Genomic DNA, 27,329 nt, shown 5'->3' with positions numbered 1-27,329 from the left:
GAAGGCAAGTTTAGTTTTATTTTATACATGCACACACATTTTTATGGAGGAAATAAATCCAGGTTGCATGAAAAATTGCATATGAACCCAGACCTGCCTCCTCACTTTTATTAAAATACTTGTCATTGAAATAAATATGCTTTCCTAGTTCAACTGTTTCAGTTCTATTTCCTCAGGCTTGGGTTTCTGGTTTTCACTGAACAGGGTCAGGGGCTTAGATTATTTAGGTCCTTGTGTTGGTTTTCTCTAGGGTTGAACTTTCTAGCAGAGGCACAAATTGAAAGTGATGGAAAGTCTTGATCTTGAGATTAGAAACTCCATTGAGATACCCTTTCGTTGAATTGGAGATTTCAACAGAAAAGTCAGTGCGTTAGCTCTATAAAACCCTTGAAAAATAAGCATTTATTATATGATTCCACTAGGTGAGTAATTTTGATGCCCACCCATCATATCTCATATACCCTTGGAGCTGGAAGGGAGCTTAGAGAGCACCTAATCCAAAGCTCCGTCTTACATACGAAGAAAGAGGCCTGTACAAATGTGGAACCTAACATTAAAAAAAAAAAAGGAAAGAAAATGATAAACACGAAATTCAAGACACTGGTTATCTTCAGGGGAGAAGCCAGGGGGATGGGATAAGGAAAAAACAGCGTATTAATATTCTGTTCAATAAGTTGGGTGGTAGGTTTCCGGGTATTTATCTTTCTTTTACTTTTTATGATTTTATTTATTTTTTGACAGAGCACAAACAGGGAGAGTGGCAGGCAGAGGGACAGGGAGAAGCAGGTTCCCTGCTAAGCAGAGAGCCAGATGTGGGGCTTGATCCCAGGACCCCAGGATCATGACCTGAGCTGAAAGCAGTCCATTAGTCAACTGAGCCACCCAGGCACCCCTCCTGGTATTTATCTTATGCTTCATATGTGTGTATTAAATAGTATAAAATTTTAAGACATTAGCAACAATTAGTATATAGTTACAGAGTGCTTACTGTAGGCAAGTCACTAATCGTTCTTGGCATTTTACGTACTTTAATCCGGGTGGAGGAAAAAGAGGCCTCAAAAATGTTATCTTTGCTAAGGATCCATGGCTTGTTAGTACTGGCTGTGACCATATCTCGGGACTTTTGATTTCTAATTTACTGCTTTTGGCCTCTAGACGCATCCTGTTTCCCTAAATGGTAATTTGCATTCAACCTCTCATTCTCCCAGGCTATGAGTTTCCTCCCGAATTCATTTCCATGTCTGCCAGCTTGGACTTCCTGGTCAGTCACTTCAGTGGCCTAAATCAGCACCCTGAGTTTTTTTGACTCCATTGTTGTTTTACTATCTCTGCTTCGCCAGTTCCCCAGTCAGGTGAAACTCACCACCTCTTATACTCTATCTCCTCTGGGTCATTGAGCACAGTGGTAGAAAAGCACGTCAGGATGCCAGCTGACTGCACTGCAGGTGTACGATTTCTTAATTCAGATAGTCATTCCTGTTTGGCTTTTTCAGATTTACCTGATGACCACTGCACCCTTTTTATTATTCTCAAATTTATAGTCCCTACTTCCCATCCTTAGTTTCAGCAGATAGCTTTGCCTCTTATTCTCTAGAGAAAATACTGGTCATCAAACTTAACTTCCTCTTTTTCCCATCCCTAGACGGAACTCTTAGAGCATCCATTTTCAACCTTTATTTCTGGGGTACACCACTTCTCCAAGGCTAGCTTCTTCCTCGTTACCTGTCCTGTATCCCAGTGTACTAGTTATTTTTTGCTGCATACATAACACATTTCCCCAAAGCATAGTGGGTTAGAACAATGATAAACATCTGTTACCCTCACAGTTTCTGTGGGTAAGGAATTCAGGAGTGACTTAGGTGGGTAATCCTGGCTTGGGTTTTTTGTGTGATTCCAGTCAAAATGTCAGGCAGTGCTGCAGTTTTCTGTAGACTCGCCTGAGGCTGGAGGATTTCCTTCTAAGGTGGCTCGCTTACTTGCTTGGCATATCAGTTTTGGTCGTTGGCAGAAATTCCAGTGTCTTCACAACATGTCAACTGCCTTCCTGCAGGGTAAGTTAAGAGCAAGATGGAAACTGTAAATTCTTTTATGACCTAACTTCAGAAGTCATATGACATCATTCCCACAGTATGCTTTTGGTCACACAGCGGAGGGGATTTCACAGCATGAGTTCCAGGAGGCGAGGATCACGGGGGGCTGTCTTGCAGGCTGGCAATCACAGCACCTCTATCCTCCACTGTCTTTCGCAAGTTATTCGCTCTTTTCTCTTTACCTTAATTTCATTTCTCTTTAACTCTTTTCTTTATATGTGTTCTACTCTTCATTAATAGTCTTCAATCTTGAACTGCTTACGGTACAAAAATAAGGTTACGTTTGTTCTTTAAAACACAGACACACCCTTTCCCAGCCCCATGCGCCAAACAAATGAATAAGTTTAAAAATAGGGGCGCCATGGGGCGCCTGGGTGGCACAGCAGTCAAGCGTCTGCCTTCGGCTCAGGGCGTGATCCCGGCGTTATGGGATCGAGCCCCACATCAGGCTCCTCTGCTATGAGCCTGCTTCTTCCTCTCCCACTCCCCCTGCTTGTGTTCCCTCTCTCACTAGCTGTCTCTGTCAAATAAATAAATAAAATCTTTAAAAAAAAAATACGGGCGCCTGGCTGGCTCAGTCAGTGGAGCATGCGACTCTTGATCTCGGGGTTGTGGGTTTGAGCGCCACACTGGGTGTCGAGATTACTTAAAAACAAAATCTTTAAAAATATATCCATAAAAATAAACACACTCTGCCCCCATATTGCTCCAGATTTGGTTGTAAAAGTGCGTGCTGAGCTAGTCTAAGCAGGAAGGGACGTGTTCCAGATCAGAGTCCCCGGGGAGGCTAAAGAGACGAACTCTAGACCGGACTTCGGAAGTGGCTCCCAGAGACTGTTCGGAAGGCTTTGCTGCTTCTGTAGCAGGTAGGAAGCCACCTCCAGGAGAGCTGCTGCCCGTTCAAGAGGTAGCATTGACACGGCTCCTAGCCGCAAGCATCACAAGAAACAACCTACTGCTCCCTGAATGCCCAAGGGAGCACAACTAACAGAATGAGTCAGCACTTTCCTCAAATAGGCCTTGGACTTGGAGCTGCTTAGAGCCTTGAGCTTCAGCTAACACCTAGACCTGCTCTTCCGCATACACGACTAATCTAGCTTAATGATCTTTTCAGGACTCCTCAAATTCAGTTAGTCCTCAAGTCCGGGCATTTCAGTACCAGAGATGACTTCTGACACCAGCCAGTTCCTTGTCTGTCCACGGCCACTGCCTCATTTCCCATCATCCCCCCTTCCTGGGCTTCTGCAACAGCCTTTCGAGTAGTCTCAGCCACAGGGTTTTCTGCATGTCAGTTTATCCTCCACCTGCCTTAGCACAGCATTCAAGGTAGTCAGTAGTCCATTCCCAGTTCACCTACTGATAGTAGCAAAGGCTCTTTGAGCACTTGATATGCGCCAAGCACTGGGCAAAAAGTACATGATAAGCACTGTCATATTCAATTTCACGTAGCCCCATGGAGTAGACATTAGTCCCCATTTGGCAGATAAAGAAACTGAGGATGATAGAATATATGAGATTTGACCAGAGTTACTTAATTGCTATGTGGAGGAACCAGAATTGGAGTCAGGTCTGCTACCCCTAAAGGCAGTATTCCTAATCCCACTGCATTTTACACTTATTCCAGCCCTGCTGTCTCCTGACTCTGCTCAGAGTTGAGCCATGGTGAACTCACCATCTCTCTAACACTGTGCTCTTCAGTGACCGTACCTTGGCACATCTTGTTTTCTAAAATACACTTGTTTCTTCCCTGTTCCAACACTTTTCTGCTTAGCATATTCCACCTTCAACTTCCAACTCAAATGTTACCTCCTTGGGTAAGTATTCCAGGCTCTCTGATCTAGGCTCCCACTGTCCTCTGTTCATACTATTTTTAATCGCATTTATTGAGTTGTGTTGTAATTATCTTCTAAATGCCTGTATCAGTCAAGGTTTAGAACAGGAAAAAACCACACTCAATATTTTTAAGCAAAAAGGAAACAGTACCGAGCATTATTAAGTGCTTACAAAATCATTTGACTAGCTGGAGAAGCAGACTAAGATGGCACCTCGAGGAGTGACACTCAGAACACCACTGAACTAACCCACCAAGGGAACTGCAGTCTCTGACGGCCCCTGGAATACTGAGTTTAAGAGCACAGCACCGTAGCTACAATCCAGGGGTCCGGATCTGCCACGAACAATCCCACAGCACACATTAGTATCAGATTTTTACAGAGCTACTGACCAACGTAAGTATCCAAATGCATGGTCAGCAGTGGAAGGAAAAAGGAAACTAGATAATCAGCTGAAGTATTGAGAGTTTGCTCTGGGGTGTGTTGTAGTTTTGAATTGTCGTTTTATAATAAGATTAGGTCAATCTTTTTTTTTAAGGAAATCAGTTACTTTAAAAGTTCAAAGAAAAAAGTGCCATATGCCAACCTGCCCCCCTCTTAAAAAAAAATCAAAAATGTGTTGCAGTAAGTGAGCAGGTGCAGGCTAACCTCCTCGAGAACAGTGGCTATGGAAGCAGTTGAGACAGGTACCATTGAACTAAGAGTCAGGACAAACTTATCTTCCATCTAAGACCAGCCCGGTGACCTTGGAAACATCAGTTAAACTCTGTGTGCCTCATTCTTGTCTCCCATAAAGTAAGATTGAACTAGATGACCTCCAAGTTTCCGGCCAACCCTATAGTTTTGTTTTCTTTGTTATTCAACTGAAAAACATGTCTAAAGAGGAAGATTATAGAAGCATTTCTAGGGCTTGCTTTACCTTTGATTATTCTCTAAGATGTTCCTGTCAACCTTAAAATATTCTCTGAGGCCATCTAGCTGAGGCGAGAGAAGCAGCGGGAAGAAGGTAACTAGAAAGTGAAGGCTTTTTCCTTCGCCGGGCCGAATCGCATACAGTGCATTAAAACCACACCAGAGCAACTCGGGAGTTCCCTAATTTCCCAATTTGGAGTTTTGGTTAATCTGCCCCCAGGTGTCAAGGGGAAAAGAAATTATTTTTTTTAACCCTGAACATCATCTCTTTGTGTTTTTAATTTATTTAAATTCAATCAGCCACCATAGATTCAGTTAGCCACCATAGATTCAGTCAGCCGACATAGATTCAGTCAGCCGACATAGATTCCGTTAGCCGACATAGATTCAGTCAGCCCATAGACTCAGTCAGCCGACATAGATTCCGTCAGCCGACATAGATTCCGTCAGCCGACATAGATTCCGTCAGCCGACATAGATTCAGTCAGCCGACAGATTCAGTCAGCCGACAGATTCAGTCAGCCGACATAGATTCCGTTAGCCGACATAGATTCAGTCAGCTGACATAGATTCAGTCGCTGACACAGCGCACGACATTAGTTCTCGATGGAGTGTTCAGTGATTCATCAGTTGCCTGTGACACCCAGGGCTCATCACAGCACCCAGTTACCCCATCCCCCCACCCACCACCGCTCCAGCAGCCCTCAGTTTGTTTAAGTCAGTCAGAGAAAAACAACTGTATCATTTCACTCCTCTGTGGAACCTAAGAAATAGTGCAAAGAGTCCTAGGGGAAGGGAGGAAAAACTGGGAAGAAATCAGAGAGGGAGACAAACCATGACAGACTCATGGCTCTGCGAAAGAAATCCTTTAAAGAACCATCATTCATTCTAGGAGCTAGAAAGAGTCCTCACAACCTCCAAAGCCAGGCTTGTTATAAAAAGGGCTTGAAAAGCGGCCTCTAGGCTGCGTCAGGTAGGCCAGAGATTAAACAGAGCTTTCCCCACGTCCCTGCGACCTCCTTGGGGCTATTTGAGGTGCTTGCTGTCGTTTTTGGCCTAATTTTTTTTCCTCAAGGCTTGCCCTGCATTCTCTTCTCTCATGTAAACTTCTTTTCAGAACACAATTTGCAGGCAAACCTCAGATGGTAGCCAAGGGTCGGTTTGCCAGTACTGTTTTTAGTTATTTCCTTCAAAATAGGAGCTGTCTCCCTTCAGAGAAGCCTGTGTTGTTAGGGGCTCCGCGTGCAGCCCTTCATTCCCCCCTGCTCCTGTGCTTTCTTCGTTTGCTTCAAAGCTTGTTTACCGACTCTGTGCTTAGTCCCTCGGCTCTCCTCCCTTCACCCCGCCCCCTGCACTGTGCATTTCAAAATGTAGAGAAAAATGACAGCTTGTTCTCAGGCCTCTCGAGTGGAGACTGCAGAATCACCAGGGCCAGTGTGTCACGGTACACAGCCTTCACCAAACCTGCCCACGGAGAGATCGCAGATAAGCAAGAGAAAAAGCCTCTTAACGCATAACACAGCCTCTTTTCCAAGGGCATCTCACAGGGAGGCCGCAGGGCTGCCTCTCCTTGGAGCAGAAAATAAGTGAGACGAGCGTGAGCGAGTTTAGTCCGTAGCCAAGGATGATACAAACTCCGATGTCACATGTATTGCTACATGCGGCAAATTAAATGGGATGTACACATGAAGCTTTGTTATAGTTACAGCCCTATCCTCGGGCCATTTATGGTCAAAGGCACTGTTTCTCAAAGCATAATCCAAATATCACCTACATCATAATTACTTGGGTGCTTATTTTAAAATGCAGATTCCTGGGCTTTGGTCCAGACTTCCTGGATCAGAGTATCTGGAAGCAGTGCACAGGAACCTATTTTTCGCAATACACCTCATATCATTCGTATGTACAATATAGTTTCTCAAACCACATATTACTTTGAATAAAGGCTTCTTAGGAATTTGCAAGGAAGATAACGACACTATTTGAGTTTTGAAGGACCCGGGTCCTTAATGGATCCTGAAAAACTCCAGACGTTAATCACACAGTAAAGAGGATAGCATAGTAACGATTAAGAACATGACAAAGTAAAGGAAACATACCTGAATCATAAGATCATTTAAAGGTATAAATGGGGGGAAATGCACTAAAGTTTTTAGCGGCGTGAGGAGTAAGCACTCAGTGCATTTGAGCCGTCATGACTAAACTGAGGGTGCCTGATACACAGATGACAGGAAGCACAGACAGCACAGGAGTGTCCCCACACATTGTGTTTGCTCCTTGATTTCTTCCTTTTAAATGTTTTTTAAAGATTTTATTTATTGGGGCACCTGGGTGGCTAGGTAGGTTAAGCGTCTGCCTTCAGCTCAGGTCATGATCCCGGGGTCCTGGGATGAGACCCCCCAACAGGCTCCGTGCTCAGTGCGGCATCTACTTGAGATTCTCTCCCTCTTCCCCTCCCCCACCAGCCCCCCCAGCTCATGCACACCCACACACACTCTTTCTCTAAAAAAAATAATTTGAAAGACAAAGGGTACCCTTTCGGTCAAGGCCAGGCATCCAAAAGATAAAAAAGAAACGACTGCTTTTTACTTAACCTGGGTGGAGCACAATGTAGTCTGGGAAAGGAGCATGGATTTCTGGATCTGATGTCATTTGTTTTCCTAGCCCTATACCCTCCACGGATTGATATTATTATTGTATATCCTAATCAATTTTAAGGGTATTTATTGACATTGTCCTATTTCACCAATAAAGGATCCGTTTGAGAGCTGTCACTACTTATAAATGATCTTCACTTCTGAAGATGTAGCCCAGGGACTCCAGGGATTAGCTAGCCCATGGTTTCAACATGGACTGAGGGATCGCTAATGGGTTTGAAAGGAGTTGTCTATCCTAGTGGGCATGGGAAGAGGAGAACAGCCATGAGTATGAAGAGAACAGTAGAGAGGACACACACACACACACCCTTATCTCAATCAGGTAGAGGACAGAAACAAGGGCAGTTCTCTATTTTTCCTTCTCCCTGCCCCTAAGGCCTAACAGGGACCTTGTGATCTTTGCCTAAGCGTAACCCCACCTATCCGCTGCTTTCTGTTTGTGGGTATAGTTAACAGGGGTGAAGAAAGGCATAGATTTCAAGCACCCCACACCTAGGACAGCTGATGCAAGGAGGGGAGGCTCTTTATCCAGCCTCTGAGAGATTTTTTGTTAGGAAGAGGACAGTGAATGTGGGAAATTGTACCCAGCTCTCCCTAGAATCCAGTCTTCTGGAAAGGCAGTCTTCCAAGAGAGAAAAATGTGACCTCAACGGATTCTGAGAAGGAAGAATTTAACCTTGGAATAAAGGTGGAGTATTAGTGAAGTTTTAGTCTATGTTCTAAAGAAGCTGAGACGGGGTTGTCGATCTCCTGGTGTCCAGCAGGTGGAGATACAGTCTAAGGCTGTCTGGGACAGCCGTGCAATACACTTCAGACTTCCAGTGTCTTCTGAAGCCTGAGGGAGAGAATAAGCAAGGTACCTTTGCCTTTTCCCAGTCCCTACCTACCCTAACCTGCTTACACCCCATTTCTCTTACTTCCCTTTCTTGGAGACTTTGACTTCATACTAAGACCTGTCGGCTTTTTTCTGTTAAGTTTGGTTGTTTATTTTTTAAGATTTTATTTATTTGAGAGAGAGAGAGGGAGAGAGTGAGGGTGTGAGTGGAGGGAGGGGTAGAGAGGAAGGTAGAGAGAAGGGGAAGGGAGAGAGAGAACCCTGAGCAGGGACCCAACTCCGGGCTTCATCCTAGGACCCTGAGATCATGACCTGAGCTGGTACGAAACCAAGAGTACCAGCTCAGCCAGCCAGGCGCCCCTCATTTATTTATTTTAAGTAATCTCTACACGCAACATGGGGCTCGAACTCATGACCCCAAGACCAAAAGTAGCACACTCACCTGACTGAGCCAACCAAGCCCCCAAGACCTGTCAGCTTCTGATATGAGGCTAGGAAGGGGGGATCCAAAAAGCTCTATGGTGGGGGAAAGATGGGAAGAGTGGAATCACAGAGACATTTGAAGGAGTTTCCTGAAGTCCAGGTCTGTGCTGTTTAGCACAGATTCTAGTCGGCAGCGAGGTGTCTTTCCCGCCAGTCTGATCTTAAATCCATGGAGAGACCACCCTTGTAAAATTCCTACACATCTACAAATCTAAAAGTGACACAAACCAGGACCAGCAGATTGAGCAAGATGCAGCATAGGTGTCCCGCCAGCCATCTGGCATCTCTGGATGCCAGGCCCCAAGTTAATGCATGGATGGGCACTCTCCCTGCCAGTGGGCACTAGGCCATGACCACCAGTTGGATACAATCAGCCTGCCAAAGTAGAGGGCATCCCAGGGCATTGTGCCCATCAGCTTCCCCGGCCACAAACTGCGTGGAGCCCAGAACTTCCGAGAGCCCTCCTGCATATAGAGAAATAGACCGGCTTCCCCACTGAGAGCAGCAGGAGAAAGGGAGGCAGGGAAAGGGGGTAACGTTCTATCCAGAGGCAGCAGCAGAAGCTCTTCATCTTCACCCCTCCACTGGGAAAGAAAAGTCTGGAAATGGGCCTTTCTGAATATGACCCAGAACTTGAAGTTGAGAGTTAGTAGGGCAAGTGGGAATTAGAGTGAAGGCAAATGTGGCATGATGGAAAGACCTTAGTATAAAGATACCTGGATTCTGCCCCACACTGGCTGTATGACCTTGGGCAACTCATTTAGTCTCTCTGGGCCTCAGTTTCCTTATCTGTAAAATAAGGACGTTGGGCTAGTTGGTATCTAGAATAGCTTCCTCCTTCGGTATCTGCTATTTAATTTTGAGAAGTGATTGACTTTCCCTTGTTGAGGGTGACCAGGATAGCACCCACAGAACCCTGTGTGTCCCCAGGCATAAGCGGTGTCTACACTAAGGGAACCATGTACTAGAGCGGGGGGAAGTGAAAGTTCGGAGTTCCCAGTGTCCCTACTCCCACTATCTCTATTCCCACACTGGGCATCCACCACCCCAGGGATGTGAAGATCATAGGTCCGGACCTCCTCGTCTGTATACCTCGAAGGCTGGAGGCTCTAGTCAACCTTGCAACCAAAAGAATCTCAAACTATTGTGTCAGAAATAAAGTGACGCTCCTCTGGGGGACATCCACTGGACGGTAGCCCCTCCCCCACCCCTGCTAGTCTGCAGTTTCACTTTCTCCAGTTTGAGTTACTTGCGGTCAACCACGGTCCCGAAGCAGATGAGTCTCTCACAACACGTCAGAAGGTCAGCAGTCACATACGTCAATCACCTCACTCCTCTCATCGTGGAGGCATTTTATCGTCTCACATCATCATGAGAAGAAGGGTGAGTACGGTACAGTAAGATAATTGGAGAGAGAGGCCACATTTATAACTATGACAGTACAGTGTTACAGTTGTCCTATTTCATTATTGTTGTTCATCTCTTACTGTGCCTAATTTATAAGGTAAACTTTATCATTAGTATGTATGTATAGGAAAAAATACAGTATATATAGGGTTTGGTACCATCTCGGTTTCCAGTATCCTGTGAGGGGGTCTTGGAATGTGTCCCCCGCAGATGAGGGGGGAACTACCGTATTACTACACGTGGAGTTTGGGTCTAATACACGTCTGTCTCCCATCTCTGCTCTGTTGCCTGCAGAGCTGCCCTTCCTCACGCAGGCCCGTTCCTGCCCATTCAGATTCACAGCGGGGCTGCCTCTGTGGGTTCTGGCTGTCTGTGCCGTGTCCGCCTGGTCCCTGGGAAGGGACCAGTGCCTGATTTATCCTGTGAAGAGAGGCAACCCTTTCCTTTCCCTCCAGGCATTGTCTTACTTCCTTTCTCCAGGTGCGTTTCCACAGGATACTGGAAACCCCTCATGTACCAAAGCTTCCCTATATATGCAGACACTAGAACATGTTCCACTTAACAGCTGAGAACAGAGAATTTAGGGTGATTCCAGAATGACAAACACCAATATTCACCCTGCCACCTGAGTTCTATTCCTTTGTCCTCACCTCCACTCTGGGGAATCCTAAATACCCTCAGAAAATAAAAAATGGTCAAAAGATTCAGATCGATTAACATCTTGTTTTTCCTCACTTAGATGCATTATGCTGAGTTTCAAGGGGAATGTCATTTCACCTCTCACATTTCACCAGGCATTTTATTTACTTTTTTTTAAGATTTTATTTATTTATTTGACAGAGAGAGAGACAGCCAGGGAGAGAGGGAACACAAGCAGGGGGAGTGGGATCACGCCCTGAGCCGAAGGCAGACGCTCAACGACTGAGCCACCCAGGCGCCCCTCACCAGGCATTTTAGCACGCTCTAACCTCCCAGGCAGAAGTACGGGGGTAGCTGATGCAGTAACTTGAAGTAAAATAGGTTTAACTCACGAATCCTACTTCCCAGGAATTTATAATCTACGTTGGATATCTATTATAACAAATTATATCTAACAAATTATATCTATTATAACAAATTGCCCCCAAAATGTAGTGACTTAAAACAACAATAAATGTTTACTGTCTCACAGAGTTTCTGTGGGCCAGGAGCTCACTCACGGGCAGCTCAGCTAGATGGCTCTGGCTTGATGTCTCTCATGAGGTTGCTGTCAAGATGTCGACCAGGACCTCAGTTTTCTAAAAGCTTGACTAGGGTTGGCCACCTAGGACTGCGAGGTGACTCACATGAGTGAACTCAAATTCTGGCAAGTCAATGCTGGCTTTGGGAAGGGCCCAAGTTCCTCTCCATAGGGCTGCTTGAGTATCCCCATGACCTACAACTGGCTTCCCTCAGAGCACGTGACCCAAGAGATAGACCAAGTTGGACCTTGAAACGCCTTTTTACTACTTAGCCTTGGAAGTCACACACATCACTTCCACAGTACTGTGTTGGTCACACAGGCCAGCCATGATTCAGGGTTAGAAGGGAACACAGAAAGGGCCTGAACACCATGAGATAAAGATCACTAAGCTATCTCGGAGGTTGGCTACCCCATAATCCGTCTAGGACTTCAAAGTTATCATAAAAAATATATTATGCTAAATAGAAGAGGTAGGATGTTTATATACCTGCAAGAAATTTGAATATGTTCATGATAGAGCAAATTCCATAGTTTTTCACAAAATGCCATTAAATAAACTAGACATCAGCAGATTCTATTTTCTTTGAAACTGGTTCAATTTTATTTTTGAACTCCTTGAAAACATTCTTCAAAGTAGGCTGAGATTTCATGATTTCATGGTGATCTTAATCTTTTTTCTTTAAAGATTTAATTCATTTATTTGAGAGAGTGCATATGAGCAGGGGGGAGGAGCAGAGGGAGAGGTAAAAGCAGACTCCCCTCTGAGCAGGGAGCCCAATGTGGGGCTCAATGCCAGGACCCTGAAATCATGACCTGAGCTGAAGGCAGCTGCTTAACCAACTGAGCCACCCAGGCGCCCTTAGTCTTTTTTCAAAGAATGTAGGTCATGCTGCTATAACAAAGAGACCCACAAACAGAGTAGTTCAAATAAAGGAAGAGACCAGAAGGACATGGGTAGACAGTCCTTGACTGGTGGAAAAGGCTTGTAGGGCTTGGTCAGAGGTGGCTGCTCAGTTTGTCACCGCGTCTCAGCAAGGAGAGAAGAAAGAGGAAGTAGGGGACAATCAGCTTTCCATTTTAAGAACATGACCCAGAAGTTACACACATTGCTTCATTCACATTCCATTAACCAGAACTCAGTTATGTGGCCACCCTACTCTGAGAGGCCGGACAGAGCAGTGTCTAGCTGGCAGCCACCTACTGCGCTAAGATTCAGTGTGTGGGTGGCCGGGGGAGGGGTCATATTCCTAAAAGAAAGAAGAGAAAACGGGATGCTGGGCGACAGTCGTCTCTGCCACACCTACAAAATATAGTTCTGTGGGGGACAGCTCCGATGACCAAAGTTAACAAGCAGTTGGACCGTGTCTCCAGACACATTTCAGGAATTGCATGTACATCAAAAGCACAATAGCAAGTTCAATCTTGCTATAAAATGATCTTATTAAAAAACGATCTGTCATACAGTTCAGAAATTAATTTAGCAATATCACTGTTATGTTTACCACTGCTTTTTTTTTTTAAGTAAACTCTACCCCGAGTGTGGGACTCAAACTCCCGCCGCTGAGAAGAGTCACAGACTCCACCTACTGAGCCAGCCAGGTGCCCTGCCATTGCTTTTTTTAAAAAGCTCAATTTATTCACAGAATTTTTACTGATCTAAGCAATGTGCTAGGCAATGGAAAAACTGAAGTTAACAAGACCCTTATCTCAGGACTGAGTCTGGTGGGGGAGACAATTAAACAAGAAGATACGGTGCAGCGACTAGAAACCTGAGGAACTGGGGGGGGGGGGGGGGGGGNGGGGGGGGGGCGGTGAAGGGAAGCTTCTTGGAGGAAGCAACGTCCGTGCTGAGAACTGACCGATAAAATACATTCCATTTCATTCAAAGAGCATATCAGACTTTGAATAGATTTCAGATTCATCAGCCGGACTGAATGAGGTTCTAGTGTTTGTAGTCAAGCACCGTGGCAGGTAATTGTACAAACACTATATTCATTTAATTCTCACAACAAATCAAGGAGGGTATGAGTTCCGCTCTACAGATGAAGGAACTGAGACCCAAGGATGTTAAGGAACTTGCCAAGGTCACATATCTGTTACACGAGGGAAGGCAGATTCGAGCCCAGGTCATCTTCCCAGCATTGCATACACCTTCCCTGTGCAGATTAGAAGCACATTAACAAAAAGCAAACATAAGCATTAAAAATTCTATGGAACATGCTTCTGTAAGATATTTACCGTTGCTTCTATCATATATACATCCAAATGTATTCACTTTCTACACAGCACAAGGGCTTTATAAATACCCTGCATAATTAAGTGCTAATGGTGTAGTCCAGACTGTGAGTGCAAGAATTCAGAAGAGGGGGCATTACTGAGAGTTAGAATAAGCTGGGAAAGCATGTTCAGGCCTTGATGAATGATACAGAGGACCGTGCATCCCAGACCCTAAAATCACAGGAGAAAGCGAAAGATAAATTGGACGCATAGTGAAACAATACTGAATCATTGAGACTCAAGTGACTGACAGAGGTTGTATTGGGAAGAGGCTTCTCCTGGTCCTCACAGGCAGGGGAGGAAGGAGGCTTCAGTGTCAATTTATTCCCCATTTAAGTGGCCCTGGTAGCTGTAGCCTCACGCCCTCCCCTTTCCTATGAAAAAATATATTCCAGGGGCACCTGGGTGGCTCGGTCTGTTCAGTGTCTGTCGTTGGCTCAGGTCATGATCCCCAGGTCCTGGGATCAAGCCCCATATCTGCTCTCTGCTCAGCAGGGAGTCTGCTTCTCCCTCCCCCTCTGCCTGCAGCTCCACCTGCTTGAGCTATATCTCTCTCTCTTTCTGTGTCAAATAAAAAAATAAAATAAATATATTTTTATATTTATATATTTTACATATAAATAAATAAATATATTTATTCCAGCATTCCCAAGATCTCCCTCTCCACCCACACAATCCTTGTTCCATTAAAGCTTCCAGTCCAAGGGCACCTGCGAGGCTCAGCCAATTAATCATCTGCCTTCTGCTCATGTCATGATCCCAGGACCCTGGGATCAAGCCTCGTGTCGGCTTCTGCCGCTCCCCTTACTTGTGTTCCCAAAATAAAATTAAAATAAAGCTTCCAGTCTAACGGGGATGCAAACAGACAATTCAGAGAACAGAATGGAGCAAACTTAGCCCAAAATACAAGCATAATGGTCCCCCCCCATTTCTTTTAATTTCTAAGTACTTTCCATGCCCAACGTGGGGCTTGAACTCATGACCTCAAGACTGATTAAAAGTTGAGTGCTCAGGACACCTGGGTGGCTCAGTCGGTGAAACATCTGCCTTCGGCTGGGGTTATGATCCCAGGGTCCTGGGATCAAGTCCCGCATTGGGCTTCTTGCTCAGCAGGAAGCCTGCTTCTCCCTCTGCCTGCCGCTCCCCCTGCTTGTGCTCTCTCTCTCTTTCTGACAAATAAATAAAAATCTTTAAAAAAAATAAATAAAAAGTTGCATGCGCTACTGACCGAGCCAGCTAGGTGCCCCACAATGGTTCCCCTTAGATGTATGCTATCCCATAGAGAGGTCATGGCAAACTCCTTTACGCGGAAGAGAACACCAGGCACGGATGGGATGGTCCCAGGCTAGACAAGGTTACTTATGCCCCCAAATCCCTGATCAATCCAGAACAGTCACCTGGAAAAGGGCTGACATTGGAAAGGCCTTTTCTCCCATGGAACTCTGCCTCTCCTCTCTCCCCCCACTAATGAGCATTGAGTGGGAAGCTGACCAAAGGAAGAGGTGGGAGGTGCTGTTAGGGTCAGACAGAACCCAGCAACCTGGCACCCAGCCAGCGGAAAACGCCATTGTCTGAGTTGCTTTCTCAACTTCCTGCCCTCAAACATCCACCTCACCCAAGAGGCGAACTCAGCGTCAGGCCTCCCGCTCCATGTCCTGCCTCGGAGGCACGGCACACCAAGAGGACAGGGGACCCCGAGGGTCTCCTAAACTAAGAGCGAAGATCAGCCAGACCTGCCCCCTGCGGAGAAGGGCCGGAGAGACGAGAAGGGGCCTCTGGGTCCCAGAGGAGGGTGTCTGCAGATTTTCACGAGGGTCAAGACACTCTTCCCTCTCACCCCTACCCCTTTCTCCTAGTGCAGGTCACCGGAAGATCGAAGGGGGTTTTCTGACAAAAGCGAGCAACAGCCGGATGGGAACAGAGTGGGGGTGTGTCTGTGTAGGTGTCTGTGCCTTGAGGCACATCACAGTGGTTTGGTTTGTGGGAGAGGCCAATTCGGCAAATTGGGTGCGGCCGTGGGTGTGTCCCAAGTAGAATGGAGACCTACAGCCCAGTTCTGTTGAAGCCTCCAGGCTCCCTGCCCTGCCAGCCCTCACCCTGAGCCCATTTCATGACTCTGATGAGAGCAGATGCTCCTTCCCAGCTGATTCCCATTCCCAGCCACGTGCTTCCAGCTCCTTGGTCCCTCCCCCATCCCCACACTCACCCCTCCCCTGGCAGGATAGCTGGGCTTTTGGCTGGGAACTGAGCTCAAAGCGGAAACGGGCAGTTGGGAGGTGTGATTTATGTCTCTGACTTCACCCCAGGCTGGAGCCCAACACAGGGACCCTCCCCTCAAAGTGCCCTTTTGGCAAATTTCCTCCTCCTCCTCTTCCTCAGAAATCTCAGGCTCTTCTAACTGGTCAGAGGTCACCTAGGCGAAACACGCCGTCTCCACTACCATCCCCCCTTTCCACCACCACTACCAGTCATACCCCCACCTCCTGCTGACTGGTGATGGAAGAATCTATTAACTTTACAATCCCCCACAGGAGGCAAGATTCCCCTATCAACTCAAACAATAGGGAAGTCCCTCTGTATATCTAATTTCCTTCTATCCTGCTGTTGAGCCAGTAGCTGGTGAAACAACCGGCAGCTACTTAGAATTCAGCCTCTGGCCTCTCAAGCTCCTTTGGCTCTCTCATCAGAGTTCAAGTAATTCCCCAACTCTGTGATTGTTTCTATGTCTAATAGACGTCTCAGAAACAAATCAAAGGTATCAGGGTGCCATTTTCTCATTCCTAACCTGTAACATGTCGGGTGACATTGGTGCATAACCCCATCTCCTGTCTTTCAAGGTCTGGAAAGCCCACCCCACCTTCCTTCAGCTAAGCCAATCCTGAAACCTAGAGTAGAAAAGAGCTTCACAGGAAATGGGAATCCCCATAATTCCTTGAGGGTGTCCCACCCTTACCGATTAGAAAAGTCCTATTAGAAATCTCATTTCACCTTTTCCTGCTTTTTGATTCCTGTCAGTCAAATGGCTTTGTTAACTTTAGAGGGTTATTGGGAAGATGAAATCGGGAAAGGGATTTGAAAGATAAAAAGTGCTGCCTCTTCAGATTATTTTGAGGTTAAATGAGGTAATATATGCATAATGCTTAGCTCTGTACCTGGTACTTGGTAACTTAGCTAATTTTTCCCACGATACCTCAAAAATTGGGGAGGGACCTGAAAGTTTGCCCTTCCTAGACATTTAGAGCTCCTAGTCTCATGATAGCCTCCTTGGATGGGAAGCTCAGATTCCTAGGTTTTAATTTCTGAAGGTATAAGGTTGAATGAATGAGTGAGTCCAACCCCCATTCACTTTTCTGGGGTCTGGCCTTGCCTGGTCTGGCTTCCTTCCCGTCACCCCCTGCAGAGCCTTTCCCTCAGAGCCCTGAGCTCATCCTAGCTACCAAGTGTTTGTTTAGTCCTGCCCCCTGCATGCACACACAAGGACTCCAGCCCCCACGCTGGTTTTCCCCAGTGAGTTCTTTTTTTTCCCCCCACTGAGTTCTTATATAGGAATCTGAATGTGTTGGAGATGGAAACTTCAGGGACCATCTCATTCAATTCCTTCTGTTTAGGAGAGACACAACTGAGAGCCAGAGAAGGGCAGAGCCGTACTCAAGCTGGAACTTCCACGTCAAATACCTGGACCCATCCCCGGGGGTCCCTCTCTGCTGTCAGGGCTAGAATTCTCCTCTTCTTCTCTCCACCTCAGTAGGTAGAATCAGTCACTATTTTTAAATGCCTGGAACATAAGCAAAAGCTGGAAAGGGGCTCAAAAAAGTCCCTCCACACACACCCTGTGGTTTCTTTCTCATTCCTCCATCTTACAGCCCTAGCTCTTCTTTCCGCCCCCTTTTTGCATCCCCACCACCGCCCCAACCCTCCAGTCACACTTATTTGGCTTCTGTGCTAACCTGCATATCATTTGCATGTCCCGCAACAGATACATTTTTTATGTTTTGTTTTGTTTTTTTTTTTAATGGACCAATGGCTCTCTGAGAGTGTTTAGTCTGAATTCATGCAAATACCAAGGGTCCATAATGGGTCACATTTGACTGGCAGCTTCTGTGAGCAACACCACCCCAGAAGCCACTTGGGCACTCCTTATGCCCCGGCCAGCGAGGCTCAGGTATTCCACAGACAGAGCCAGAGGGTTGGTTTCTCCTAAAGGGAGCCAGATTGCTTGGATTTGAATCCCAGCTCTTCCACGGACACTGGAACTAGTGACTTAAACTCTCTGTGCCTCAGTTCGCTCATCTTAACAGACCACAGTAGCGCCCTCATACAGCGGCAGTGCCAAGTAAATGAGTTCATACAGGTAAAGCTCTCAGAATACACCGTATGGGGGGCGCCTGGTGGCTCAGTCAGTTAAGCGTCTGCCTTCAGCTCAGGTCATGATCCTGGAGTCCCGCGATCGAGCCCCACATCAGGCGCCATGCTCAGCACGGAGTCTGCTTCTCCCTCTGCTCCTTACCCTGTTTGTGCTTCCTCTCTCTCTCTCTCTCTCTCTCTCAAATAAATAAATAAAATCTAAAAAAAAAGAATGCATCGGATGTACTATAATACTTATAATCGTAGGTACTCTATAGTGTGTCTAATACTCTAGGCTATTCTTACAGGAAAAGACAGTGACTCCAGGAAGCTCTGTCTCTAACCCCACCCCTATAGGGTCATGTGGCCGGATTTCTCTCTTTTCCTGGGATCCCATTACCCTTCCCCAAACCTGTTCACCTGGCCCCTAGGCAGTCCTTACCCTTACCTAGCCCCCTTCTCTCCCCTGGGGCCCAAACCTGGATGCGGGGGAGGGAAGGAGGAAAGGAGGGAAAAACGTGGCCATTTTAGGGCAGAGGAGCTGTTAGAGGGGAGAGCGAGTGGGGGCAGCAATGGGGTAGACCCAGAGTTGGGAGGCTCCTTATTGGGAAAGGCCCCTGTCTGATTCTGGGAGACAGAGGCCAGGCCTGGGCACTCGGCCAAGTCCGAAGAGTGGGCCCCAGGCCCTGGCCTGGCCCCGAAGCCAGCACCGGTGAAGAGACTAGATGCCCAGTTGCTTTGGCCCCTTCTCCACACAGTCACAGCACACAGCCCCTACCCCAATCCTACCCCTTCTGCCTAAGCCCCCGTAGCCAATAAAGTGACCAGAGCCCGGAGGAGGACCACCCTGCACCCAAGTGTTGGGGAGAGGGAGGGGCTCTTGCTTTGGCTGTCTCGAGGACACTGCCCACCACCCACAACCCCCACTACCTCCAGTTCATGTCCGACACTGTGAGCTCCTCCCACAGGAACTCAGCCAGTTCTGGGGAGACCACTGCCAGTGAGGGGGGGCCCAAGGGTGAGTAACGGTTCCCGCGGGGATCGGGGTGCCCATGACTAATCAATGAGAGAGTGAGAGAGGAAACTTACATTCCTTGACTTGTAGGGCAGTGGATGGAGGTGGGAGGTGGGGCAGGGCAGACCGAGGCAAGGACAGCCAAGTAGGGACACAGAGAAGGAAGCTAGGCTGCAGTCTCTTCAGCCCTGCTCTCTCCACATCCCAGGCTGCAGGAGGGGCAGGCCCCAGGTAACCAAATACCTGGGTCCCTGCTCTGTTCAGAGGCTCCCCATCTTCTGGCCAATGAGCCCCTCCCACAGTTCATTCAGGCAGGGCTGCTGACCTTGAACGTCTTGAGAGAGGGACAGACTGGCATGTCATTTGCATTCCTTAGCCCCTATTCCACTCATCTAGGGGTCCCCGTTCCCAGAAGACTCAGCTTGGAAAAACCCCACTGTGCCAGGCTGAGAGCTACGCTAAGGGCATAAGAGAGGAAATGAGCTGGGAGCCAAGGTGCCCTGGCGAGGAAGGAAGCCAGTCGGCCGCCACAAAGGAGTCAGGAAAGAGAGGGAACAAACAGCCAAGTGCTTCCTGCCCACTCTTTCCTACCTCCCCACCTAGCACTCCCCACCAGCCTCTCCAGCCGGTCCCAACATCTCAGGGCCTGGGGGAGAGGGAGGAAAGGGGTGCGGAGGCCCACGGTGGACACCGTCTACTGCTTCCAGCTCAGCAGCCTTCCTGGCAGGGGGCCCGGGGCCACTCTCACGGCAACCCCTGCACCCACTGCTGAGTGGTCACCCCTACCTCAGCCAGTCCCTGAAGCCCTTCGCCCCAATTTCTTCCACCGAGGAAGAAAGTGACCCGATTCTCTTTCTGTTTTATAGCTTGCTTTCTCTGGCCGTCTAGTTACCTGTGGTTGAAAGAGAAGGCCGCTGGCTAGAGAAGGGACGGGATTGGGGGGAAAACAGGCAGCCCTCATCCCTCAGGCCGCTAGCTCACCCCCCACCCCCAACCCACACTGGCAAGAGATCACTCCAACTGTGGCCCGTTGACCCCTCCGGACACAGATGCTCCCATGTGCATATGTGCACACCGACACAAGCACGTTCAGGTGCTCAGACCACACACACACACACACACACACAGGCTTTCACCTCGTGTAAACACTCACAGCAACAGGACCTTTTCCCAGACCAACCAGTACAAAGGGTGAACATTCACGCAGGGATACAAAAACCTGGGCCAACTTGGGCCCAGAATCTCTCCCAGCTTTGACTCTTCTCCAGGCCTCTGGTCTTGCTTCTCCCCCAGGGCCTTCCCTACCGAGCACAGCAGAGGTGGGCACCTGAGGGAGGGTGCCCCAACCCCAGGCCTGCCGGCTGTGAAACTCACTCAGCTCTGTCTGGGTTTCTGGAACCCAGCCCCCACCCCTGAGGTGATCACATGGAACATGTCCAGCTGTGGTTGCTTGGAGAGATGAGCTCAGCCCGTCTGAGTGGGGCTGGGGGCCTGGACTCAGCGTCAGACTTTCCATCTCGGACCTCACCCCTCCTCCTACCCCCAAACACCACCCCAGGGATTCAGGAGCAGGAAAGGGGCCAAAGGGACTTCTGACGCGGATGTCTCAGCCCGGGACGGGTTTGGCAGAGAAGTGGGGGGACACTGAGTGGAGAGCAGACCAGAGCTGGAGGCACCTCCAGGCCCGCTTCACCCCTGCCCACCCACTTCAGGGAAAGAAACCCAGAGAAGAGGGACACAAGAGCTTGGCCTGCAGTGTGATGAGTGCAGAGGCAGTTCACTTCAGAAATCGGTGCCCAAGAGGTAGGGATGAGGAGGACGGGGAACCAGTGAAAGAATAGCCAATTGAGGACCCCAAAATAGCGAGGGACCGAGAAAGCTGGGTCCTACATGGGAAGCAGGTGGGGAGCAGACCAGGCAGCCTGCAGGCTTCCTGCCCTCTCCAAAGTGCCTCTTGGTGGCCAGCAGAGTCCCCAACCCAGAAGGAGGAAAGGACGCCCACCCAGTGCTATCACCTCCCACTTACCATGCCTGCACACGCCTCCCTCCACATCCTCCCTCTTCCCTACCTCTTTCCTTGCTAGTCCTTTCCCCTTCCCTCCTCTCACCCATCTTTCGGGGACCCTCTCTCCTGCTCCTCCACCCCTTCCCTTTCATTCTCCTGGCTCTGCCTCCGGAATCACTCTGCCTTTTCTCTCCTTCTGTGGCCTCTCTCTGTCCATCCCTTTGCTCCTTTCTATCCCCAGCATAGCCCAACTCCCCCTCCTCCTTCTTCTCCCTTATTATCCACCCCCCCCCCCGCATGGCCCACTGAACTTCGCACATAGATAGCACTCAAAAGGTATACTGACTTGGGTCAACCATACTTCCTATGTGTCTTGCATGGTTCCCAGCACTTCTTAGTAGACAGACCTCTACTGGTTAAAAGGCCGGAGCCCTGGAAGGTTTTGAACTGCAAAGTAGCCTCATCAGAGTTTTGGTTTAAGGAGATTAATTTGCCTGCAGTGAGTAGGGCAAATTGCAGGGGGAATGAGACCCTCTTTTCTCCTCTCCCCTCTGCCTCTCCAACTGTCTCCATCTGACTCTTCCTCATCACGGACTTCCTCACATGACCACAATGGCTCCCTCTCTCCCTTCCATGAATCTCCCCTCCTCTCTTCAGTTTTCCTTCCCTGCACCCCCATCCACCCAAGCTCCTTCCAACCCCCCCCTTTCGTGGCACATCTGTAAGCAATCGGCTTGTGAAGGGGGGGTAAGGGTTGTGATCTCTTCCCAGCCAGCTGTGGGGGTGTGGCCAGCCAAGCCGTGGCAGGCGGGGTGTGAGGGTGTGGTCTGAAGAAAGGGCCCATCTCCCTGAGGTGAAAGCTTAGAGCTCCATCCCACCGTTCCCTCCCCCAGCCATTCAGCCATCTACCAGACCCCATTTCCCTTCTTCCCAGGTCAGTCTCTATCACACAGGTCTCTATCTTAGAGACCTACCCCCAACCCCACAGTTCTGTCCACTGGGACCCCTAGCCAAGCCTAGATCGGAGCAGGGGGCAGGGAGGTCTCTGGTGCCCAGCCTCTGAGCTGCTGGATAGCTATTGAAAGGGATCTGAGCCAACAGGTTGGGGAACTCCTCCCCTTGGCTTCTCCCCTGGGGCTTCGAAGTCCAATCAAGGGTTGAGGCCAGAGGTGAGAAGAGGTGGAGGCTCAAAGGGCAAAGCCCACTGAACCTTTGCTGCAGGTAAGGCAGGAAGCCCCCCATATATTTTTGCACTTGTGAATTGTACACAACACTACCTTCTATTATATTATTGTCTCAACTCAGTAAGCCACAACCGTGGAGTCCAGAGATTGTTTAAGAATCTTTCAAGGTTCGGCTCCCCATCAAGCTATAGCTATAGTAGAAAGGGAGAGGCCTCTACTCCCCAGGAGGGCTCCAGATCACTGAACTCCTGAGTCATGGCCCCAGAGACTTTCCATTTTACCTGTAGGGGCTGGCTGCTGGTGACACCTGGACCCCTTGCAGGGGTCACTGTATACCCCATTTCCCCCAAATTCAGCATCCCAACAGGTTAGATCTCCCTGAGGGGAAGGGCAAGGGGATAGACCTATTCTTAGCCCTGTACATGATCCCTGGAAAACAAATGTGCTCATTACAAGGTGACGATGGACAGGGAAGAGTTTGCAGCCAAGGAAGGAGTGTGTGTGTTTGTTTGGGGGTGGAGAGGTGAGGAGTGCAAAAGGTCCAGAGACTCATGGGCAGGACTTCTGTCCTTTCATGACAAGCAAGCGGGGGGGGGGGCATGCTGGCCCCCATCCCCAACCTCATGCCAGGGCAAGTTTATTATTTTGTTAAGGACAAATGGCATACCTATGCTATATACACAGACACACAGACACACACACCCTGATTCTTTCCTGATCAGAGATGTTGTCATCTCATACAGCCAGAAGGGGCTGAAGCTAATGAAACAGTCTGTCTGGGTTTGGGTGCAATCCCTGCGATCTCTTGTTCTGCTCCCAACCCCTTCCAATGCCCTAACTTCCTGTCTGGGATTGGTAATCCTTCCCAGGAGAGGGCGAGAAATGGCAGGCAAACTTATGGGGGTGGGAGGGAATGCCTGGCTCATCTTCAGCCCCTCACAGCCCCAGTCGGATGTGTATTGGGAATCCTGGTGTTCCAGGTCCCTCCCTGATGGGCTCCAGATGTGCTTACATCTGGGAAGGCCATCCCAGGAAACTGACGCTCCCGCCCACAGCTCCCACCCCGGATGGATCGCTCCCACCCCGGATGGATCGCTCCTCCAGCCCCCAGGTTTTTTTTTTTTTTAAAGATTTTATTTATTTATTAGACAGAGATAGAGACAGCCAGCGAGAGAGGGAACACAAGCAGGGGGAGTGGGAAAGGAAGAAGCAGGCTCATAGAGGAAGAGCCTGATGTGGGACTCGATCCCATAACGCCAGGATCACGCCCTGAGCCGAAGGCAGACGCTTAACCGCTGTGCCACCCAGGCGCCCCTAGCCCCCAGGTTTTTAAGCATGGAAGCTTCAGGCACTCCTTTCCTCTCCAGAGGTAGGTACAGGGCAGCAAGGGGGAGAAAAAGGATGGAAATTAATGGGGGTGGGGTGGATGAGCAAATAAAATGAGGTCAACGTTTAGAACACCCCAGAGAATCGTACTTCCCTTTTAACTTCCTATCTGGGGTTGTTACATTTTGCTGTAGAATTCTGTTCCAGAAAAAAAGAACAGAAAAACTGCAGAGGGTTTGGAAGAAAAGACTGTAGCTGGCATGGAGGAAATTCCTTCCCATTGATCTGCTTGTTTTGCACCCCTGGGTCTTTTTTTTTTTTTTTTTTTTTTTTTTACCCCAATGTCTCCTTAACCCTGCTTCTCTCCCATCAGTGTCCTTCCCCTAATTCCCGTCCCTCTGTCTCTCCCCAACCTAGCCCAGCTTGGGAAATTTCCAAGTTTGGTTCCTACAGCAATACCTGGTCATAGTCCCAACCCCTAGGTTCAGAGCCCTGAGAAACCAAGAGAACTCAAGCATCCTATCTCCCAGGACTGGTCTTGTCACCCTAGCAGACATCATCCACCCCTCCTGTGCTCTGAGCAAAGTGGGGGTGGAAAGGAAAGGGTAGTCTGGGTTTACTTTAAGTCTAGGACATGGGGGAGGGGGCTCTCCCCACCAGACAGGGAGTGGGGGTGGTGGGTGGTGACTCAGAGATGATGGAGCCATCAGTTCCTCTAGGCTGCGACCTGAGTCAGGGCAGTGACGGAGCCCAAGGGTTCGGATGGCTTGTTCCTGTACTTTCCAATTACTCTCTCTTAGACACACACGCTCAGAGCAATGTCTCAGTGTTAGCAGGCTCTGGACCCAGACTCCTGGGGTAACTGGGCTCCTACTCTACTTCCAGAGATCCCCCTGCAGCTCCACAAGTTTCCTAAGTATCCCTCCTTCCTTCCCTTTCTGAGAAGGACTCCCACTCTTCTCCCCACCGCAGGGCAGAAGGAGTAGGACCCCCAGGCCAAAGCCAGGAGCCACAAACCACCTAACTCCTCCGGCCCTGTTGTCCTGCAAACGCTTCCCAGTCTTATTTGTATCAAGTGACATTGAGAACATGGTATTTGCACAGTCCCCCCGAGTAAGTGAGAGCCACCACCAGTCTGGGGTTTCTGGCAGTCCCAGGTCTCTGGGCTACAAGGGTTGAGGGGATCGGTATCCATCTCAGCACACCTACAGCCCATCTGTGTGTGCTACCACACGCCAGTGAGGAAGTTCGATTTCACGAAGACCTCACTCAGCCCAAACCACCCAACCTGGCTTCTTACAGACCCGACAAGGCTTGAGTCTATTCCTTGAAATCAGGACATCCAGCCTCAGTGTTCTTAGAATTTCCAGGCATTTGAATCTAAAAGAAACAACTGGGTCTCACCCCAGACAAATCACATGCATACACACACAAACTTCCATCCAGTTTCAGAGGACTAATGGATTGTGTACCCATTATTGCCCCCACCCCACCCTGGGGACAGTGGATCTAGGTTCAAGATCCCTGCTTCAGAATCTTCCCCCTATAGAAACCCAGCCCAGTATAGAGAGCTAAACCGACAGTACAGCGGGAAAAGCAATGACTTTGGAATGAGCTGGGATTGAATTTGGATTTTACCTCGGCCCCTTCTTTCTGTTGATCTTGGCTTAGTCGCTTCACTCCTTGGGCCTCAGTTTCTTGAGAGTAAAATGAAGATCATGATGCATTCGATGCTGGATAGTTGGGAAGATTAAATGGGATAAAGGCAGGTTAAAGGTCAAGTGCAGGACCAGACACATAGCACATGTGAAATAAACCATTAATACTTCGCATCCCTCTCCCACCCTATTGAAACTAAACACGGCCCCTGGCTTTAGAACTTGCACCTCTATCCTGACCGTCTCTGAAAATGTCCCCTTCTTGTTCTAAGGCTCCAGCCTTCAGGGCAGGCAGGCTGGTGACAGCAGGAGCCTGGTGAGCGTCCTGCCCTTGCCCTTCACCCCTTCTGCCCCTCTGTCAAGCAGACTGTGATTAATAATAGTCAGTCATCACAGCAAATCATTCCTACTGAGTGATGAAGGGACAGAGGGTACCAGAGAGGTCAGCTCTGAGAGAAAACAGAGACACTTGGAGACATACAGGCCGGGCCAGAGACAAGCTGAGAGATACACAGAACATTTAAGTTCTAGACTCACCCCTGACTGGCTAGCCGTGTGACCTTGGATAAGTCACTTCATCTGTCTACACCCATTTCCTCTTCTGAAAGAGAGGGTTGGGCTGATAACCTCTAGGTTAATCCCTTCCTGCCTGACCTTTTTAGGCTGGCTTCCAGACAGGGATGGCTGTGCAGAAACAGCTCCAACTAGGAGGGAACCCCAAGCCAGGCCCGACCCGGAAGCAGAGGAAAGCAGAGCCAGGCAAAGGCAGACATGGTGAGAGGAAAGGCAGGAGGTGTTGGGGCCATTGGGAGAGGACTTATAAGGGCAGAGAGAGCCAAGAGAGGAGGGATATTGGGGAGAGTAGAAAAGCCAGCCAGAGAATGACTAAGGGGCTCCCGGTATAAACAGGAGCAGGGAATGGACAGGGAGGGGGCCCGTTTGAGTTGGCCAAGGCTGGGGGTGTGGAGTGAGGAGGAGGACTGGGGCAGGACACTATGTCCCCTGTCCCCCACCAGGGCTCCTGGGAGGCGCTGAGTCACACACCTCCCTCCCTACGCCCCTCCCCACCCCCACCCCAAGCTCCCAAATCCTGGGAAAATCTAAAAAGTTTGTGCGGGGCTGGAAAAAAAAAAAAAAAAAAACAACGAAAGAGCTGGGTTCATACACTTGTGCTTTGCTGGGCTATACGGCAGTCAGGCCGCAGCCCCCCTCCTCCCAAAAGGGGTTCTCAGCCCTTGGCTTGAGCAGTTTTCACCTGAGCTCACCTTTGCGGCAGTGGCCTGCTTAGATTCTGACCCAGAGATTCCTCGGGTTCCTCGCCTAAGAAGGCTCAGGACCTACAGATGTGACAGTGGGATGGAGGCCAGCATCACCCCACAGTCCGACCAGCTGGCCTCTCCCTTGGGTTGCAGCTGGCTCTGAAGAGGGGCTTTTAAAAAAACAGCTGGGTGATTCGGGACAGGAATTAGAGTAGCAGAATGAGGAGGAGCAGGGGGTCACTGCCTTCCTTTGCTAAACAGTCCTTTTCCTCTACCTCCACAGGGGATCAGGGGATAACAGGGTCCTGGGTTCCAGCTCCCAGAACCTAAAGGTTGGGCCCCTTTGCAAGACACCACCACCACCCTACCCCACTCTACAGCTCTTCAGGTTTGTAGGAATCTGGCCGGTTTGATCAGGAAGACGCTGAGGAGCCAAAGCACCCCCCTCCCAACCACTCCCAGGCTCTTGGTCGCCTGCTAGATTCTAGGGAGGGTCTCGACAGAGGTTTCCATACCCTACAACCAAGCAGGGGGTGACCTGGAGCAGAATCTCCTGTTGAGCGATCCCAAACTCCTGGGTTTTCAATTCCAGCAGCTTGGAGGGAGGGGGTGAGGGGGCAGCAGAACTCAAGGAGCCCTGGGGAAAGGCCTCCATCAGATCAGGCTGCCTGGGAGCGCTCTGTACCTCAACTCCTGAGTCCCAACTGCAGCCGGGAACCCGGGTACCCAGTGGCCGGGGAAGGCAGGGAGAATCCCAGTTGGCTAGATGCCGGAGGTGTCTCCTATCTCTTTAGACCCCCAGGTCTCCTTCCTGAAGGAATGA

At 49.1% G+C, this 27,329-nt stretch overlaps 2 long non-coding RNA genes across 3 annotated transcripts; one reads left to right on the top strand and one right to left on the bottom strand.

Annotated features, from left to right (window-relative positions):
• On the bottom strand, nucleotides 1-27,138 carry LOC105239409. Its single transcript, XR_858254.3, has 4 exons — nucleotides 27,022-27,138; nucleotides 26,513-26,584; nucleotides 25,228-25,322; nucleotides 1-2,044 (listed from the first exon to the last, which is right to left on the bottom strand). It is a non-coding gene; the product is annotated as an uncharacterized LOC105239409 (long non-coding RNA).
• Nucleotides 9,499-27,028, top strand: LOC117796784. Of its 2 annotated transcripts, none has more exons than XR_004621446.1 (3): nucleotides 9,499-10,192; nucleotides 25,910-26,021; nucleotides 26,790-27,028. It is a non-coding gene; the product is annotated as an uncharacterized LOC117796784 (long non-coding RNA). The 2 variants fall into 2 exon arrangements; XR_004621447.1 differs by lacking the exon at nucleotides 9,499-10,192 and adding an exon at nucleotides 23,458-23,632.
• Nucleotides 27,139-27,329: the final 191 nt, after the last annotated feature.

Source organism: Ailuropoda melanoleuca, chromosome 16 (assembly GCF_002007445.2).
Source record: "Ailuropoda melanoleuca isolate Jingjing chromosome 16, ASM200744v2, whole genome shotgun sequence".
Taxonomy (NCBI): domain Eukaryota; kingdom Metazoa; phylum Chordata; class Mammalia; order Carnivora; family Ursidae; genus Ailuropoda; species Ailuropoda melanoleuca.
The sequence above is the reverse complement of the archived record's forward strand: the minus strand, read 5'-3'. Positions and strand labels throughout refer to the sequence as shown.